Raw genomic sequence first — 17,086 nt, forward strand, 5'->3', positions numbered from 1 at the left:
TAAACCATCTTATGGAACAACATCAAACATAAAATAAAATTTTAATTCTAAATCTCCACCTTTCTTTGTCCTAGTAGAGTTCCTAGCGCTATCACGCCAGCTCTACCCCTTCGTGTTTCCTTTCCCCATCAACAGCATCGCCATTTCTTCGTCAGTGTCTCGTCCCCTAAGATGGCTACACATAAAAGTTATAAGTGAATTTGTTAGCTTTGAAAGCTTTATTCACCAAGAAATAATATATATGTGAGATTTTGTGCGAACTTTTTACTCTTTGAGAATTACGGTATTTTTAGATACATTGAAAACTATTGGCCCCATGACTGTGAAATATTCTATAAAAGCATCTATCATCTCATAAAACGCTCACAGCTAGCTTGTTTTATTTGTGAGTAAATGAAATAAGGATTTTTTAAGGACGAAAAAGGGTTTACAATTCTTTTGAATAGCAAACTATACAACTACCACTCCCGGTTAGCAAATGACTAACTGGGGAAAACAACAAACAATTACAAAGAAAGCAACGGGTTTTTAAGCTGCTCGAAACAAACAACATTCAACTTATGATTACGATTAGAAAACCATGAAAAAGAAATAACATCAATCGAAAAAAGCTATCTTTATTGAGATTCTGACTACCGAAAACCCCACTTCATTCCAAGCTCTCCAAAAGGGGTTTACATTCTATATTGTATTTTTTTATCCATGTAATTTTAGTTTACATTAATATGTTTGAACTCGGGTTTTTTTTTAATTAAAGTTTTATATTAAAGCTTCATAACCCCGACAAACAGATCGTTCGGATGACCTGGCAAAAGGATGTCCAAGCGATCAAAAAACTTGGAAGACTAACAAGCAAGTTTGTTGGGTCTGTTGCTCTCGTAGGCACTCGTTCGAATCAGTTCATGACTGATAACCAGAAATTTGAAAGAATATATCGCCTCACCTTTGTCCAAATCAATCAATAAAAGTTGAACAATTAGGGACATTAATTAGGCTGGCCTCATAAGCGGAACCGGGATATAAAATAGTCTAGAATCTTGTTAATTGTTCGCTAAATATACCCTAACAGAAATTGTCAGATACTTAATGCCTAAGATCTCATCAGATTAGCATGTCTTTAGTAGAGAGCCTGATATCCGGTGCGGCGGTGCATAATGCCTTTAGGCTTTACCCACCGGAGCAAGCTTATTACCAACAACCAAAGTTCCAGCGTGCAACCATACAACGCCGACGACAACTAAAATGATGAAGAAGAACTTTTAATGTTGCCTAGAGATAAGTCTTCGACCAGATATATAAGAATTACTTCTATGAGAACAGATGCATTCAATTTTCCTAATCTATCACTTTGTGAAAGTATTTTAGCTTTCATCTCTTTATCCTCAACAAATATTTATTCTTACACCAGATGCTAGTCACAATGAAAACCTTCGTACCTACCGTGACGAGTCTAACGATGTTTTATAGTAGCTTTGGGTATGTGTGAATGTTAGTAGCAACATCAATGAATAGTGTTATTAGTGGGGTTTATAGGATGAACTAGCAACAATTGCAAAGACAAACAAAACACAATGAAATAAAACCCATCAAAATAGACACAATGAAATAATAAAATAGCAAAACCTATTTTGGTGGAAGCCCTAATTGGTTCCAATTAATACATATGTGCGCAAGAACGTAAATACATAAAAGGGTGTGTTAAATGTTTTGGGATTCAAATTGTCACATTGCTCTTTTTTTTTTTTTTTTTTTTTTTTTTTTTTTTTTGTGTCCAAATGTTCAAATTCTCAATAGTGATGGGTCAGTGGTCGATAGTCGTTGCAAGTGGTCGTTGTGTAACTTGTGTTATTTTTTGGCTTGATAATTGAAAGTTTTAAAGTTAATACTAAAAATATGTTTAATAGATGCTATCGAAAGAATGTGACAATTTGAACACATGCTTTTTTGTTAAAATGTTGACCTCATCATTCATCAACGTCAATGAATATGAAATCAAAAGCCTTAAAATGTCATACAACTTTCATCTCAAAGAAGTTATAACATATTTTTCAAGATACGTGCAAAAGAAATTTGTAATATTTACTTTGTGTTTTCTAATATTATTTTAGTGTTTAGTGCCATTTACATTTATCCACTTATGCCATTTTAGTGTAGATTTCAAAATTATACCATGTAACTCACTGATATTCTCGAAACATGCTATTTCAATTCAAAAAACTAAGCTCAGTTAAAAACTTCAGTTTAATAAGGGTAAAATTGTCATTTCCCTTTTTTAAACCCTATTAAAACCCACCCCTAACCCCATCGTCTCCCATTGTAAGACTTTCTTGTATAAAATGGCAAAGCTGCAACACTACCACCTCACAAATCATAAACACCCAAACCATGATCGTTTATCAATGTTCTATTTACATATATAAACTTTCATATTACATATAACAACTCCTGACAATTTTTAACTTAGCCATTTTATTAAAACAAAATTTAAGTAGTTAGGTTGGGGTATTTGAAAAGAAAAGTCAAAGCTAAAAAACACTGTGGTACCAAATTCTCAAAAACCAAGAAAACAAACTTTCATTATGCTTCCTGTCCCTGTCCTTATATGTAGAAAATGACACCTCAGTAACCTCTTTTATTACCATACACTCAATTATACCCAACCCCTTTTAACCACCCACCCCCACCCCATATATAAATTGCTTGCACCCATCATCCATTCCATTCACCACATGAATGTTGAAGTGTTGAACCTTAAAACACCCTTCAGTCTTCTCCACCCTATGCACTACTTGGGTCCTAGCCATGGTTGATCACCAAGTCATGTTCCTTATACTCATGGCTAATCTGGCTAGATATGATGACTCTATGAAGCAAGAGACAACAACCTTTTGAAAACAATACCGGCGGTACCCCTCCTGAGCTTATTCTTCTTACATTTTCTATTTATATTTCCTAACTTCATAAAGGTTGTTCGAGTTTTCTTGACCTTGCAAGCCCGTGATTGTCTTCATGCGGTTCAAGATACTCCTTACAAGCAACTCAGTTTTAGAGTGAAGCAAGTTCTACATGTCCTAACAGCTATCCCTCCCGAGCTATATCTTTTATGTATAATGTTATCCAACTATATGGTTTTCGAAATAACCTTGTAAACTTATTCTTCGTTCTTGAATCACATATCCTACTATATGTTTTGTTAGTTTTTTTTCCATTAATAATTTCTTCATGGTTTTAGTTGTATAATAGTGTTTCTAAAGGGAAGTCACTTTGCTTCAATCATGTAAATTATCCAACATGAAATTGAAAGAAGACATTTTTATTTCGATGTATAGATGTTATTGATTGAAAATAGAAATTTTAGTTTCTTATCTTAAACTAAGAACAATTTGTAGTTAAAAATAAAAAGAATTTATTATTACATCAAACATGCTTTCATTTTGTTACCATCTAATGTAATGATAATCTTTTGTATAATTATACGAAACACTAAAACATGCTAGCATGTTTTCAATAGCGGTAAAAAGGGTAAGTTATATATCACAAAAAAGGGAACATGATGAACCTCGCCACCTAACATTTGGGCAAAATTTGATCTTAATAATGGAGGATATCAAAGACAATAAAAGTGATGAAAGAGCATGTAAGCTAGTCTAGCACTAAGACTTTCCGTAGTCGAGCTTCATATAGCGCCACCCCCACCTAAAACGTCCCATAGTGCCTAGGCACAACCCCCCCCCCCCCCCCCCCGAGGCGCTATGGGCAAAAAAATTCCCCCGGTGATATGTATAGCGGCGTCATGACACACACAATATATATATATATATATATATATATATGTATGTATATATATGAGAATTTTTTATTTTAGAAGAAATTTAATGTGAGAAAAAAAAGAAGAAAGGGCATAATGGTAAAATATTAAATAACTTATAACTCCTTCCATTAATTATGTTATCTCTCATTAATAAAACAAAAAAACATTTTATCCTACACATTTCAAAATTGATCCTACATATATCTTACACTTACCGAAATTTACCCTACGCATAGCTAAATTTATCATACACATTTAAGAAATTATCCTACACATACTAAAATTTATCCTACACATGTCGAAAATTGTCCTTCATCCTAAATTATTTTATCTTGAAAAAGTATATTTAAAAATGAGTTACAATTTTAATTAGTTAGCTAATTAATTACAATTAGAAATTTACCTATATGTCCTTATTAATAACATTAAATACACATATTAAATGAAGTAAAATGGAGCATTTCTATTGGTTTAAGACTTATTCTTTTTATTCTTACAAAATTTTTCTTCTCATTTGAACCCTCCACTATATATATATATATATATATATATATATATATATATATATATATATATATATATATATATAATTGAAGGGGTATAACTCCACTACACACTCAAGTTACATAACCCCATATAACTCTCATTTCTTACACATTTGTCACGCGTCGTATAACCTCACATCTTTCGGGTTACGGGGGTGATGAGTACGCATGGTCGCCATATCAATTTTTCTTCTCATTTCTCTTAGTTTCTCCTCAATGTATGGTGTCGTCCTAGTTTTTTACACATTTTCTCAAAACAACATTATTTTAATTTAAATTAAACTTTAAAAACTTATATGTCTAAAAGGTTTTAATATAACTAATTTAAATTAAACAAAATTATTTTAAGACACTAATGGATACCATAAAATGTATTTATAAAGTGGGAAAGGTACTTATAATGTCTATAAAGTTCATATATTATAACATAAAATAAGCTTTTGCAAAATTTAATATATTTTTTAGTTAACCAATTATATGGTTAAATTGAATGGGACCATGTAAAAATTCCTGAAAAAATAAAAAATAAAGGTAACAGACCCAAAACCACTAATCATTGTGAAAAATAAAACAAATGTCGAATTGGTTGTTTAAGAAAGCCTAATACATAATGCTCTAAAATAAGATATGAAGAACAGATTAAGGCCTGCAAACCTGCAGTGATTCAGGCCCGTTTCAGGCCCAATTACCTGTAGTAACTAGTAACTGATTATAAAATTATTCCATATATAAGTTTACAAAGTGTTTTGGGTATCATTAGTTTAGTTATACCTTGTGCTTTGGGAGTATTTAAAAAAAAAACTTGATTTTTTAATTTTAACTCAAGGTTTTTACCTTTTTTCAATCTTAACCCTACATAATTTGTTTTTTAACTTTAACCCAAAACTTTTCATTATTTGCAATTTTAACTTCACAACTTTTGTCACTTATATTTTTTATCTTTCGCAAATTTTCGTTTTACGTATAGATCTAATTTTTTCGAGTTAATATAACGCAATGTGCATCTGTGGTTCAATGTTTTTACCTCTATTTTTCCATGTTTGACAGGTTCGTCGCAACACGCATATCCTAGGTCGAGTCAGTGTTGGTGGTCGATGACGGTTGTGTGACATTAGTACTATTTGACACCGTTTTACGCCCCGCCGCAACGCGGGGTGTGCTTTGGGGGGTTTTCAAAGAAAAATGGTTATGCATATGGTGGTCATAACGTTGGCTTTGGGGGTTTTCTAAAAAAAGTGATTTTTTTTTAACTTTTCACACAAAAGTATTTCATAAATTACTTTTAACCCAAAACTATTTGTTTTTTTTTTACTTTTAACCCTAAACTTTTTATCTTTTGCAATCTATCCTCATAACTTTTTATTTTCAATTTTGATCGTTTATAGTTTTCATTTTCCGCAAATTTTTTGCTTTATGCTTGGTTCTAAATTTTGTGATGTAACACATCGCAACGTGCGTCTTTGGTTTAACGTTTTTACATTTCGTTCTAAATTTTGTGAGTTAACACAACGTAGCATGCGTGTGTGGGTGAACATTTTTACATCGTCTATTTTTGTAACACCCTTGTATAATAATAAAATAAAAGGAACACTCTTACTTGCATATTTCTCCTTAATTGCATATTTATAAAGTAGTAAAAAATGGGTAAATATGGAAAAAAATTAAATTTAGTAAAATTAAGGATAAAAGAGTCATCATATTATTTACTCTTAATAAAATAAATCAAAAGGTATAAATATGCAATTTTATTAGTTGAAGAGGGTGTTATATGCAATACTAATATTGGGTTTGGTAAATATGCAATTGCCCTAAAATTTTAAGTGTGTTTTAGTGTTTAACGGTTTACATCATTTTATAAACGTTCAAAATTTTTCCTATTAGTGTGACGTAAAAAAAATCTTATATGCATGTATATAGTCCATATTTATATATATTTTATATTTTGCCAGTTTAGTTACAACTTAGATATGGTGTTAAATTCATAGACTTTCTAGTAGAGAATGTGTCAATGAAAACTATATTAGAATATGCGTAGTCGTTGGGGTAAATAATACCATACTTTAGGGCGTTTTACGTTATGTGGCAGCCCAGTCAGCAATGGGGCATTATTGGGCGTTTTTACAAAAGGGGTGTAGTGGGGTTGTAGAGATTGTGAGGCATTATGTTCGTAATAAAATAAAATAAAAAAAACATTTAAAAAATCTTATTGGACAAAACAAATGAAGTTGAATGTGATTGGTCAATTGATTCCCCCATTTGGCGTGATTTAAAACACGCTGGGGGGCTTTTTTTTGCATAAAACATGCCCAATCACGCTCAGGGGGTGGAAGTGGGGCGATATTGGGGGGAAATTTTGAAAAACAACGCCCACTACGCATGGTCTTATGAGCCAAGTCAAAATATCAAACTTGTGATAATTTGGGCCTAGGCCTAAATACAGACCCAAGTAGAGGTTGCATCTATATCATATGGTACATGTTCGATCTGTTTATTCATAAAAATAACAAATGTGTGTAGATGAGTGGGCTTTCTCATAATATTTGAATCTTGTTTCAGTATGTTAGAAAATATGGGCCAACATTCAAATATAGTCATCCAAAGGATAGTCCTAGAATTAGAGCATCTACCAAAAGAAGCCCATTGAAAAAAAATTTCTGGATCTGCCACTAGAAGTACGGGTCAAATTGCAAGTATCATCACCCAAGGGAGAAAATGGTTCAATCGGGTGCCGGTTCCTTGGACGCGTTTGGGCTTCCTATAAGACCCGCAAGTTAATCTTGAAGCCGAATTGACCTTATAGAAAACTAAAACGTGTCCCGTTTATTTATAATGGTATAACTAGGACTAGGATTAATACAAAGGAAACTTAATCTTGTTATAACTCGTTATGATAAAGATAATTACGATAAATCTTATGTGTGTAACAAATATGAAGTTATACAATCTATCCCATACTCCTATGCACTTAGAGTGGGAGAAAATCATACGCTTACCAAGCGAAAAACAAAGTAGTCGGTAGAATAAGAGCACAAAATCTTGAAAAACGCAATAAATACTTAAATAGTAAGAAAACTCTATGATGGCAAACAACGATGATAAATCTAAGGTCATAGCTACAACAATAAAAGTCACGATATCAGATTTTTTGTAGGAGGAGCTACGACTAAGGTGGTGGTAGGTGAAAAATAAAAATACTTTGTCTATACACACACAATGTGTCGCGGTGCAAGACAAAAGGGAGAAGAAGAGAGAGAAACAAAAACGTCACAAAAGGGAGGGCGGTAAGGGAAGAGGTCCACAAACAACTAACCAAGATTTGATGGCATATGTAAATCCTAGCAGCGATATATCATATCTAATATGTCTTTTCGTCTTTTACACACCCTCTAAGCCTACTCCTAAATAACACCTTTAGTACACACCTTGATATACTTGATATACTACAGGCACTTTGATATATATCACATCTAAACTAACGTTGCCTTATATAAGCCACATTTGATATCACATAAGAACACTTGGGACTATATTTTTTATGCCTGAAGGAACAGAGGAGACATTGTCTAGGTTCTTATGATCTCAAATGCTTCAACTTAAAAAAATGGCTAAATAAGTAATGTATCAAATGATTAGCTAAAGGGATCAAACCGTTATAGTCGTCTGAAAGTCGATTTGAATTCATGATAACCTCTTAAATCGTTTCATTCAAAGATATAGAATATTGTTATAAAAAGTTAAAAACCTTATGTCGCAATAATACATTATGCAATATTTACATATTGCAACTTTTTAAAAGATGAACCAACCTTTTGTAGGCGTGTTTTGCACTGAAACGGATACCTTACCACCTGAACTAATTTTGACGTGTTATCCAACCTGCCCGACCCACACCCATCTTACCATTAAGGTGGAGTGTTGCTTTTGCTTTGTCTATGTGTGTTGAGTGTGTAAAGGCTGACACAAATGAGAATAGTATAAAGCTCATGTAGAAGCTTTGAAGAAGATTTATTTATGTTTTATATATATTCTTCATATATTCTTGTTTTTAATTTAAATTAATGACTAGGGAAGTTAGGGGAAATTGGGGCGGGAAAGGGAAAAAATAGAGAATGTGATGTGCTACTGACGTGGAAGAGTGAGGGTGTGAGAAGTTAGGGACGACACCCCACCATTAATGCCATAATAAGTGTTACATGTTTAACTTGAGTTTATGCTCGCTTAAGATGGTCGCATTTATCATGAAGTTTATAAAGAATAAAGAAATCTTTTATAAACAAAACCAAAGTTTTATGATATAGTGCACGATTGACTGAACTATTTAGGATTTATGTCACGAGTGACTGGTATCGTTTACAACCCTACCGATAAAATTAGGACCGATCTATAAGCAATATGAAAGGGCATGAGTGTTTTAATATATAATTTAAAATAGAAATCATAGAATTGAAGTAAATGCATGTACAAGCAGAAAAGTTATGGGTGCACCTAACATCAACTTCACAATACTTAATAAGCATCATCAATGGGTTTCTGGCTTCATGTAGGTCACCCCCTATTCAACCTTCATATCTATCAATGAGTAGATAATGTATGTCATAGAAAATAAACTAATATTACTAGTTTCATATATATAAAAAAACAAGTGACTTACAATTCAAACATGTGTCGTTTTGTTTTGCCACATGCATAGCTAAAATGTTTGATCAAACTCTATATTAATTGAAAATAAAAGATATGTCTATTTGTTGGGTATAAGTTTTTGCATCTAAGCTATGAAATACGTGAACGTATTTTATAGATTTTCACGAATATATATTCTCCTTAAAATATAGATCTAATCTATTTTCTTATTTTAATTTTTCAAGCACATAATTTTTTTCTTTTTTGAAGTGTTATAATTCTCAAGGTTTTTTTTTTTCAAATTCTTTTTTTAGTGTGGACATAAAAGAGTTGATATCATAAATTCATAATTAGAATTAGATATTGTAAGATGTGAGAATAGGCCCGCCTAGAACCTTTTTTTTTTTTTTTGCAACCATTATACTTTAAAAAAAGTAAAAGAATTTATAATTGAGAAGAATATGAAACTATTTTATTTTGTGAATTTTGTATTTTTTATAGTTGTTTATAAAGTTAACGAATCTAAGAATAACAGAAAAGGTAACAACTTTATGGAATGCGCTTTTTGTCAAATAGTTATAAATATTTTCTCCTATAACACCACTTTGGAAAAAAAAACTCTTTATTATGGTATCAGTATGGTATCGACACTCTGTATAGCAAAGGAAAAAGTACACACAAAAAATAAAGTCGTGATCAGTGGCGAACCCAGGAATTTTTCCATGGGGGTGCGGAACATTTTTAAAAATTTTAGGCCCCAAGGTATATAAGTAAAAAAATTGGTTCGTATCGGGTCGGTTCGAGTCGGGTCGGGTCATGTAAAACAAAAAAACATCAAACTAAATGGTTGATATGGTCCTCTTAGTAGATATCCCCTTCTAATCTCATCTCGTTGATTCACGTTATACGATCCAATCGGCTTGCGATTATAAGGATCCGAAGGAAGAGTATCCACATCAACGAATTCGGAAGATGTATCAACTTTCCTCTTGAGAAATCGCGCCATAACGTCCCTACTCATGGTTCCTATCGGCTATCACAAACAAATTGATCTATAAGTTCATGGCTCCATAACATATTACATAATGTATCAAGTATTCAAACACTAGATATCATAATGTAAATCACACTAAAAATCATCTAAACATTATATACACCATTAAAAAAAACCCAAACATTAGGTCTGATCGTATATAACCCACCACAAAAAAGACAAAATATCATCATCATCACTAACAAAACATAAATATATAACCCACCACAAAATAAAAAAATTGTTGATTTGTTGGTTTTGTTTATTGGGCTAAGACTTAGTAGTGGGCTAGTTAAAGGTATTGGGTATTTGAGTTTAGTTATTTAGGTATTAAAAGTTATATAATTTAGGTAGTGTTTTTAAAAAAAATAAGAGTTTACTAAAAAAAATTAAAATATAAATTGATAACACTTTTTACCTAAGAGGTGCGGACAAAAAATTCCAAGGGGTGCGGACAGAAAATTCCAAGGGGTGCGGACAAAAAATTTCAAGGGGTGCGGACGGGATTTTCGACGGAACTTAGCACTAAATTTTTTTTCCCCGGGGGTGCGCCCGCCCACCTTGAGGAACCTTTAAGTCCGCCCCTGGTCGTGATATGCCCAAATAGATATTGACACGTGTTTTACATAAATCGAAAACCATATAAATGAATATCGCTAACGACTCGGATTGTATCTATAGTGATATCAATGTTTTTTCGGTCGGAATTGGTTCGTATCGTCATGGCATCGGTATGTCATTACTTGGCTTTTTTATTTGCCTATAAAACTGTACAAAATAATAATTCATGATATTCATTTATGGTAACCAAACAGCACAATGGAATAGAATGATTTATTTCATTCTGTTGTCTATTTCATTCATTGATTAGTTCATTTCATTGTCTTATTTATTTCATTACTTCATACCAAACAAACCCTAAGTTATCTTTTACCTATTCAATTATGAATAAAGTTCGTTACAAATCATAGATAAAAAATAGCATGTCGCAATTATATATTCGAAATTCTTTAAAACACTACATTATGTTATTAACGTCAATTTATAAATAAAAACGCCAAACTGCAAGTAAATCAGAAACCACTATTCAAGGAATAAATCGATTAAAAAAGAATACATCAAGTGGCACAATTTCACAAACTACTCCACGTGGTGGAAATCAACCAATGCTTGCCTTCTTCCTTTGTTACCCCGACAAGTTTTTGAACCTAGCTGACTAGTTAAACCGATAAACCATGAAACTTTCATTTAGCAACCTGTCAACTTTTTAAAATATTTATAAATTTATACACTAGTTTTAAGGCTATCACTCACATTCCTCATAGCAAGTCCTAACACATACTAAGAAAAGAAAAAGTCCTGAGAACTTGGTCTAGTGGTAAATTGGTCTACCCTTCCCAGTAGAGACGTAAGTTCGATTACTTGAGCCATTTTCAAGGGACATCTAGGTGAAGGGGCGAATCAGGGCTTTAATCCCGGGTTCGAACCTGACGCGGGGGGGGGGGGGGGCGAGGGTTTACGGATTACATCCTGTTCCCGCGCATCGGGGGAGCACGTTCTCATGGCGGTCGATGAGTCGACCTTAGACATAACCTCAAACAGGATGAGTTTACACGTGAGATTCTTTATCGTTAAAAAAAAACTAAGAAAAGAAAAAGGTAAACATAAAATTTGGTTTAATTGTCGAGTTGAGTTTAGGCTTTTGACCATTATTGTCGGTGGAGGACATATGAGGCCCACTGGACCTCTTCCTTATTTAGAGGAGTCCAAAAGAAAAAGGAAATCATAGCAAAATATACCCCTGCCTGCCTGCCAGCCCCACCGTACCACCGCCCGCTGCCACCTAATTCCGCCACCGACGGCCTTAATCCAACTCTCTATATACATTGTGTGTAATTTTTCTTATAACATGTGAGGCTTTCTTAGTAAATAGTAAAACAAGTGCAATTAATAAATCTAGTTATATATTAGTTAAAGTCTTAATTAAAGTCATTAAGGTGAGATATGGTACAAACTTTACTAATTATAAAAACCGTAGGAACAAATTTGGTCCATACAAATATTAAATCTAGGGCTATTATAGATGCCACCCAATCAATTAACAATTAGATATTGATCTAATTTTTTTTAACAGTAAGGAATGATATGTCAACCACTGTGACACCGGATGCTGTAGCCAAGATCGACTACTAATTAGTGAGGATATTTTTTGTATGGGGTAGGCTAAATGTATCCCCTCTACTTTTTATACCCTATTTTCATAAAATCACATAAAACCTTGTAACATTTACCCCCTATACAAATCATCATTTTAAAAAATATTTTTATTGTTACAAAACAAATTCAAAAGTGTAAAAAAAGATTGCAAACGTTTTTTTTTTCAAAAAAATGCTTGTTTTTAAATTTATGTTTTTAAAAAACGTATTTTTTAAAAGTTTTCATATATTGTTTCTAAAGACATTTTCTCAAATGAGAATCATCTTAAGTTGTGAGAACCATGAGAACTAGTTCTTTCAAAAAAAATATCAAAAATCTTTAAAAAAAAACCACCTGTTCCAACACACACAAAAAAATGTCGAATGTAAAAATTTACATTGATGTAAAAAACTATTGTTATAGTTAATTCCATTTGTTATATCAATAAAATGATCATAACCCTGGTCATTTACTGTTCCAGATGATGATTCTTCTTGACTCGAAAATGTTGTGTTACCAAAGACATAATCATTAGACACTTTTCTAGTTTCCTAGATTTTTTTCTTTTGAATAAGCTACCTTTCATAGGTTAAGAGCTTACTATGAAGTTGAGTCAAGGTAAAGTCCTTAAATCCTGGTGAGTTTCTCATAACAATAGCAATAGAATCCCACTTTTTATGTAATGACCTAAGGAACCTATGACTTAAAGTGACATTGGAAAATTTTAAATCTACCAATTTTAACTCAGTGATCAAGCCATTGAATCTCTCAAATTGCTGAGTCAAGGTCTCTTACTTTACAGGTCGCATACTGTTGGTTGAGTATTTCACAATTGTTTTCAATTACCTACTCTGTTTCACCAAATTGTGCTTTCAAAGCATCTCATAATTCCTTGGCACTATTACAAGGTAATAATCTATCATAGATTTCATTTGGTCGAGCCATAACAACAATAATGAAAGCTTTGGCATCTAACTCAAATTTTTGAAAATCCTGCTCAAAATAGTTTTCTAGTTTATTTGGCTCTTCAACTTTTAGATCTTTGGTACTTGGTACCATTGGAATATGTGGTCCGAATATAATGGATTTCCAACATCCAGTGTTTTGTTGAGCAAGAACATGTGCCATTCAATGTTGCCAGATATTGTATTCAAACCTGACAAGTATCAGAGGCTTGTTGCTGAATCCAGTGTTGTGAGGATTGTGGTTGTTTTGAGACATCCTTTTGATCTTTTGAAAAACATAGTGGATTAAAAACCTTTAGTTAAATTGATACTTTAATTTGATAATTCGATTGAACGAACATATTGGTTACCAATTACGTGAGTTGGTCCTTTGTATTAAATTGATTGTTAAATCAAATTTCATGGAGTCTAGCTCTGATACCAATTGCTAAGATTTGAGTGTGTATTTGTGTGTGTTATCAAGGAAACAATGAAGTGTAGTTGATCATATTTAATTATGAAAGAAATTAAATGAATGCAGCGACAATTAAACACAAACACAAATATGAAAGTGTGTCATAGTATATTTCAAATATAATCATAAGATTACAAGTATGAATCTCACTCTCCCTCAACCTAGTCACTAATTTTTTGTTCGTACGAAAGGAATGTTAGAAAGTGATAAATAGATCTTAAGTTCTTAACAGAGAAGATGTATTTGTAGTAAGTACAAACATCTATTAGATAACCAGGGCTGACGTCACATTGGTAGTGACATTTAACATTCTTAACAAAAAAGATTCTCAGATGTTAGAAACATCTGATCATTCTTAACATCTGTTCTAAGACTCTCAACGAATGTGTACACACTTTGTTATAGTATTATTATCTGCTCTAAGAAACCTTTGTTTGTTTACACAAAACATCTGTTCAGACTAAATAGATGTTTAGTCTTTTCATCAGTGTTTTATTCTTCATCAAAGCTTTGATCTTCAACATACTTTTAATCTTCATCAACGGAGCTTTCAACTTTTCAACAGATCTTTCGTAGCGTTCAAGATTCACTATCTTTGAGAGAAGTACATCTTCATGACTTGATTTATTCATGATCAGATTAGTATATTTTGGTTTTACAATCATCTGTTCTTTTATAGGTTCAACACTTATAAAATAGTGACTAAGTTGGGTAATAAGGGTATGTTTGACATAGAGTTTTTAGGAGCTTCTAGCTTTAAACTTTTAAGAAAAAGTTCCTACTCAATAAAAAGCTTTGTTTGGTTAAAGGAGCTTGAAACTTTTGGTTGAACGCTCCTACTAGTAGCGCTTAGAAGGAGATACAAACTTTTAGGGAAAAAAATGATTATGTTAACCTCTAAAGATAATGAACTTTTTAATGCACAAACTATTTAAATTTCTAGTTATGTCAGCTACTTTGCCAAACACCAAATATATCTAAAAAACTACAGCTAGTAGCTACCAGCTTACAGTCACCAGCTACTTTTGCCAAACATACCCTAAGTAAGTAAGTTATGGGAAAGATTTTCACAACTTGAAAGTTGAAACAAACTCTGGGGGAGAAAAAATGTAAATTGCCCTTTGGTTTTTATTAAAACATCAAACTTGTAACATGATGAGACGAAAACGTGCAATAATAAGTTAGTGGGAAATATAAATATGATGAAAATGGGCACCGGACATTCTAAGAAAGGGACATGTGTTTAGTTATTAAGTACAAGAGGAATTCGTCATTATCTCAACATAATATCTAATAATCAAGGGTCAATAGGGAAAAACTAAAACCACATTGACCTATGGAATATTCCAAGTCCACCACTATGATTCATAGCTATAATATTTTTTTAATGTAATATTTTGGAAGCTTTAAACCCATTTCATATCCCTCAAAATTTGATATAATATTATATATATTTAATAAAAAATCATAATACCAAATATAACTATTTGTAGTAGTAATGAGGTACCAATGAGTGGTGATATTTTGGTAAAGATAAAACCTTTAAATATATATGAGTTTAGAAGTGAGAGTTCTTAAGTTTAAGTCGTACACACAACAAGAATTAAAAAAAAATTGTGGTTTTAAATAAAAGCTGTTTTTCAGTTTTTAACATCTTTTTTCCCTTCGTTTAAAATTTTCATTACTATATATAAAAAAACTCAAAACAGATATTCATTGGCAAAAATATCCAGCTTATCAATAGCAAGTTAAACTTGTTACACGGTTTGCAATACATAAACCAAAGAAATGTTATTAACGTACGTTTGTTTATGTAAAGTTACATTGTAACCCCATGTTCAAAAAAGTCTGGCTACACAATTGGGCCCGGTTTTTTTTTATCTTGCACAGGGCCTATTTTTTTTAACATTTCCGGAGACGGGTCTGACTTTCAACCTCGGACAAAATTGGATCTAGTTGGTCAAGTCAACCGAGTTTGAGTTACAAAAAAAAAAAAAAAAAAAAAAAATCTATGTCTATCATATTAAAAAATAAATATCATTTGTCAAATAATGAAATGCCAATATTTTTCAATATTTTTCTATTTAAACATGTATTTGTTATAAATATTAATAAAACTTATGATATTTGACATACATATAATTTCCCGAAAACTATTTTCTTTATAATTAACATGTCGGAGTACTCCTCGAGTACTCTCCGTCTTGGCCGAGTACTCACAACTCCCTAGCTAGCCGAGCAACTAGCGACTTCTGTAACCATGCCTGTAACTTTGCCCGAACCACATGAACCATTTGTGTAACTAGCTTAATTATTAATACAAGCCTAGAAGTTAAGAGTCACACCTTATAGTGCTTGTTGGGTAGCGTTTTTAGAACATGTTAGATCCCAAACTGATCAATACATATACATATATATATTTTTTAATTTGAGCAATGTTTAATTAAAATCAAACCAAGAATCGATTTTGGACTATACCCATACGTCCCTGAACAAAAATTCATGTCATGAACGATTATACAAAACTACAAAACGGCCGGTTATGTATACCAGTTTCTAGATATCTGGACAAAGTTTTGTGTACCCTACACTCACAAGTATTGGTTAAATAACTTAAAGTAAATTTAGAAATACAAATGGTAACATCATTTAAACTTAAAAGGCTTGGGATTGTAAACAAACGGAAAGGACGGAGGCATGTTCGCGTTCGTTCATTTCACTTTAACCGAATACGAAAAATTGAACAAACGAATCTTCTTGTTCATTCCATTCGTTATGAAAATGAACTTATTTGTGTTCGATTATGTTCGTTCATTAACATTCTAGATGAACAGTTTATGAACATAAACGAACATAAATGAGAGAACCCAACTTAAATTAACAAACACAAACGAACATAAAAGATCAAATATAAATAAACTTTTGTAACAAAAATTATAACACACACAGTCACACACGTTGAACTTTTATAGTAATATTTAAATAGACATAAGCGAAGGAAAACAAATGAACATAATCAGATGTTACCAACGTAAATGAAGGAACAAAACATGTGTTCATGTTCATTCTTGTAGATAACTGAACATTTTTCTTCATTTTTGTTTGTTCATTGAAAAAACTAACTTCTTGCGAAGTGTTTACTAAACATTAAATTCGTTAACATGCTTAGAAAAACTATATCTATGTACCTCATGGAGTTATCGTCTTGTTGCTACAAACAAGTAACAACCATGCTATGAATGTTTGTTTTGTACAAGTGGTTAATGCACTAATCTCATAGTGGTTGTATCAATCTTTTTGAAATTTATTACTTTAAGTCTTTTTTAAGTCTTTAATTAAGTCTTTTCTTAATTTAGCCTTTCTTTAACCAAGTCTTTAACAAAAATACATTTCATGAATAAAATGTGTTTGACCAATTAACCGACTAACAAAACTACTTGTTATAAATAGTAGCTTGTTGTT

This window comes from Helianthus annuus, chromosome 4 (genome assembly GCF_002127325.2).
Source record: "Helianthus annuus cultivar XRQ/B chromosome 4, HanXRQr2.0-SUNRISE, whole genome shotgun sequence".
NCBI lineage: Eukaryota > Viridiplantae > Streptophyta > Magnoliopsida > Asterales > Asteraceae > Helianthus > Helianthus annuus.